This window comes from Lissotriton helveticus, unplaced genomic scaffold (genome assembly GCF_964261635.1).
Source record: "Lissotriton helveticus unplaced genomic scaffold, aLisHel1.1 SCAFFOLD_420, whole genome shotgun sequence".
NCBI lineage: Eukaryota > Metazoa > Chordata > Amphibia > Caudata > Salamandridae > Lissotriton > Lissotriton helveticus.
Window position 1 is genome coordinate 594,818 of NW_027612052.1, and position 4,883 is coordinate 599,700.

Below are 4,883 nucleotides of genomic sequence, written 5' to 3' on the forward strand. Positions count from 1 at the left end.
CACATATTACATCATTCATGACATGGTCAGTGACATCACTGATGACATCACTGATGACATCATCTAGTGTCTGTGTGTTTTTGTAAAGTTTAAATACGTTTTACATATTAAAGAATGACTGGATGGATGGAAGACTGAGTGTGTGTGTGGCTGGCTGGGAGGTGTGTGACTCTGTGCATATCAATGTGTACTTGTATCAGTGATTGTATAAGAGAGTAAGTATGTGTTAGTATATGTGTGAAAAGTATGGTGTTCTGTGTTTAACTATAGATGAGGAAATCGAAGTGTGATTGATTCTTCACAGGACTGACTAGGTGTATGAGTGCATATGATAGTGTTCTAATAATAACTGACTGTATGTATGAGTAATTGTATGGGTGAATGAGTGAATATGTGTGTAGACGTACGAATCAGTGAGTGCGTATGTAGTAACTGGTATTGGTGTGTCATGATGTCATCAGTGATGTCATTTGAGATGTCATCAGTAATGTCATTTCAGATGTCATTAGTGATGTCATCAGTGATGTCACTGAAGTATGGTGTTCTGTGTTTAACTGTATAGATGAAGAAATGGAAGTGTGATTGATTCTTTACAGGACTGACTTGGTGTGTGAGTAACTCCATGGATGAGTGGCAGTGTGTGACTGTCTGTATAGGTGTATGAGTGCATATGATAGTGTTGTAATAATGAGTGACTGTATGTATGAGTGATTGCATGGGTGAATGAGTGAATGTGTGTGTAGACGTAGGAATCAGTGAGTGCGTATGTAGTAACTGGTATTGGTGTGTCATGATGTCATCAGTGATGTCATTTGAGATGTCATCAGTGATGTCATCAGTGATGTCATTTGAGATGTCATCAGTGATGTCATCAGTGATGTCACTGACCATGTCATGAATGATGTAATATGTGACATCATCAGCAGTGGATTGCGGGTGCGCGATATATAGTTAGTGCAACTAACTATATATGGAATTTCAATGGTTTTGTGTGAGTAAAATAAGGTTTTGTAAATGCTAATTCCTAACTATATATGGTCTATAACCTATGGTTTTTTCAGTGAATTTCAATGGTTTTTTAATAGCAAATATCATAAGCTGTCGAATGTCAAGTACGTGGTAAGTGAAAACATTTTCGTGTTTATGCACACTGATCTGCTTTGAATGGTGCCCCCCCCCCCTCATTTCTATTAGGAGTACTCTCTCTTTGCAGATAGTGAAAGGTAGTTAACGCAGGCCTTTGCCCCCGTTGTAATCCGTCGTGCCTGCTTCTCTCTCCATTTGATTGATTGTTATCCAAGTATTTACTGTTTTAGAATTAGTTCTCTTTGGTTCATTCTCTATTTACAAACAAACACAGAGTCGCAATACTCTGTTTAGTCTTTGCAGATAACGAAAAATCGTGTAAAAAAAAAGAAAAGGAATCGAGCAAAATCAGTAGGCCACTAATGGGATCTCTTTTTGACCTCGCTAAAATAGAAACATTAGGAACAACCCCTCATGACAAATACAAAACTAGTGAGATGAACTGAACTCCACACAATGATGGCTGCAAAACAGCTCGGCACCGCCACCCACCCCGCCCAAAATAACGATAAAGAGCGGCTGCCATGATTGGTTGCGGAATGGCCACGACGGAGCTACGAAATGGTGCTGCTCTCATGCTAACCCCAGCTTCAGTCTGAAACATCCAGAAACACTGTAGACTACCAATTCGATCAGTTCCGGTAGCGCCCCAATGTAACCCGGTAGAGAAGAACTAGCCCTCCCCTCTTTGACTGATGGTTCTTGTTGCCTGTCCCTTCTGTTGTCATTTAACAGAACTATTTAGCCTGCTGAAAGGGGTTGTGTTCCGACCGCTGGTTGGTGGAGACATTTTGACTATATTCTGGACCTGCGTTGTCGCGTAATGCGTCATATGACGCGCCGCGTTAGCGCATCCGGAAGTCATCCGGGGCGCGCAGCGCGTAACGTAAGCATAACAAGTCATGTGACTTGTTAATAAAACTTTTCATTGCTTCATTTTACTTTTCTTATTGTAATGATGAAAGGCTTGGTCATATGACCTAAAAATTACGCTTTTTATTACTTCCGAACATTATTTTTTCTTAAATATATGTTATAATGTTCCAGGCTAATGTACTTTCCCGGAAAATTTACAACTGTCCTGCAAGTAAAATATATTCTTTTTTCGAGAAAAAGAGCGTTTCTTCGTCCCATGACGGAGCCGTTGAGCAAAAGAGGGTCGACCTGCTGTCTTAGTCGCCGATACGCCTGAATATGAGATTCTTATCGATCACTTTATGTTGCAGGAATAGAAAACACAACAGCCCTTGACCATTTATCTTTACTGCGTTCCTTCGTATTATACCTTTTACCCTTCATGTAATTGGTCTGCTTTATTTCACTTGCCTTTTAATGATTCTAAAACAGTGACTATTATTAAAACCTTTACCAATGTATATACTACTACCATGTTTTCTTTTAAAAACCTTTATTGTGAAAATTTCATTATACAAATACGAGCCTATAACCACGTGGGCCTGCCACGGAGCAAACTGTAATCGTATATGATGAATAGACATTTACACTGTAGAGGAACGTAACGGGCGGGCCATTAGGTTGCAAGAACTAAGGTGTCTAACAGTTACGGAATCGGTGGACGTACATTTTATAATTAAAATACGACAGGGCCAGTTACAATAAAATTATCTAGATATACATTTGCGGGCAAGTACCATGGGTGACGTTAATTCGAACTTTCAACAGTACAGTAATCAATAACACATCAGAACTTAATATCAATAGGGATGTCGAAATATTCAATCAATTCTCGTCCCCGCCCGCCATGTGCTTCAAAACTGCATACGTATCTCGTGATTTCAAGGTTCTGCAACCAGTACACAACAAGGAGTTACGAGTCCCATTTATTCCGGCGCCATTTTGGGCGAGGACGGGCAGGTCCAGGATATAGTCAAAATGTCTCTACCAACCATTGACTATGATGATGTTCATATGCTGTATTTATTAGAGTAACACTCATCTGTCCACATGAAATTAATTTGCCACAATCTAAACATGTCATTTTAATCTTTCCAAAGTTCTTCTAAATATTTGGGACCGTTTCCCTTGCCTCTGAAGCTCTCAGTGCCACTTCTTTGATGAATGTACTAGCAGGTCAGGGGTTCTCCTCCAAATCTCTCTTTTATGCAGCACTATAATTAATTGGTGCCACCTCTCCATATGACGATGCATTGTATAGTTACCACAACTATATTTTTTTTCGGTTCCTCTGGAGAGTTCATCGTGGCAGATGAAGCGTGTAACGTACCGGGCATTTACCTTTTTTTGCAAGTACAGGAAAGGAAAAAAAAATCGAGCGTCCGAGTTCTAAGGTGTCCCAGGGCCATTTTAGTGGACCAGGCCCAAATCCAAAGAACAGGCCGCCATTTTGAGAGTCCTGTTGCAGCCGCCTGTCGCTGTAGCATCAAGAGCAGCCGAAACTCAGCTGAATGGCAACTGAAACGGTAAAGGGGCGCCCCACTACAGCAGACGAGCCTCCACCTAGGAAGGCCCGTTCACGCCGCCTCCCCCCCCCCCTTCGGGCACCCCACGCCGTTATTCGGAGCAGTATTGTAGGATGGCCACACCAGTGCGGCAACTTGCTAGACATCACCTCGGTGGTAACCGAATCTCAACGCCTTGTGGTGTCTTCTATTCAGAAAACATTGTTATGCTGCCTTCGACCTATTCGCCGCAAGTGCGCACACAACTCAACTGCATAGCTTGCTAGACACCACCTCGGTGCCATTCGGATCTTGGAATCTCAGCGCCTTTTGGTGTCTTCTCTTCAGAAAATATTGTTGCGCTGCCTTTGGCCCCATTCGCACATCGGTCCGCTACTGACGCCATCTCACAGGCTAATGGGGCGCCCCACGCCGACTTTCAGCATTGTAGGATGACCACACCAGTACAGCAACTTGCTAGACATCACCTCGGTGCCATCCGGATCTCGGCGCCCCACTGCAGATGAAGTGCCTCTCAACTATGAAACCACCACGGTGACATCCGGATCTTGGCGCGTTGTGCTGCCTTCGGCCTATTCGCACATCGGTCCGCTACTGACACCATCTCACAGGCTAATGGGGCGACCCACGCCGAGTTTCAGCATTGTAGGATAACCACACCAGTACAGCAACTTGCTAGACATCACCTCGGTGCCATCCGAATCTTGGCATCTCAACGCCTAGTGGTATCTTCCATACAGAAAATATTGTTACGCTGCCTTTGGCCCCATTCGCACATCAGTCCGCAACTTAGACATCACCTCGGTGCCATCCGGATCTTGGCATCTCAGCGCCTTGTGGTGTCAGTCAGAAAATATTGTTGCGCTGCCTTTGGCCCCATTCGCACATCAGTCCGCTACTGACACCATCTCACAGGCCAACAGGGCGCCCCACGCCGACTTTTACCATTGTACGATGGCCACACCAGTGCCACAACTTGCTAGACACCACCTCGGTGCCATCCGGATCTTGGCATCTCAGCGCCTTGTGGTGTCTTCAAATCAGAAAATATTGTTGCGCTGCCTTTGGCCCCATTCGCACATCGGTCCGCTACTGACGCCATCTCACAGGCCAACGGGGCGCCCCACGCCGACTTTCAACATTGTAGGATGGCCACAGAAGTGCGACAACTTACTAGACACCACCTCGGTGCCATCCGGATCTTGGCGCGTTGTGCTGCCTTCGGCCTATTCGCACATCGGTCCGCTACTGACGCAAACTCACAGGCCAACGGGGCGCCCCACGCCGACTTTCAGCATTGTAGGATGGCCACACCAGTGCGGCAACTTGCTACACACCACCTCGGTGCCATCCGGA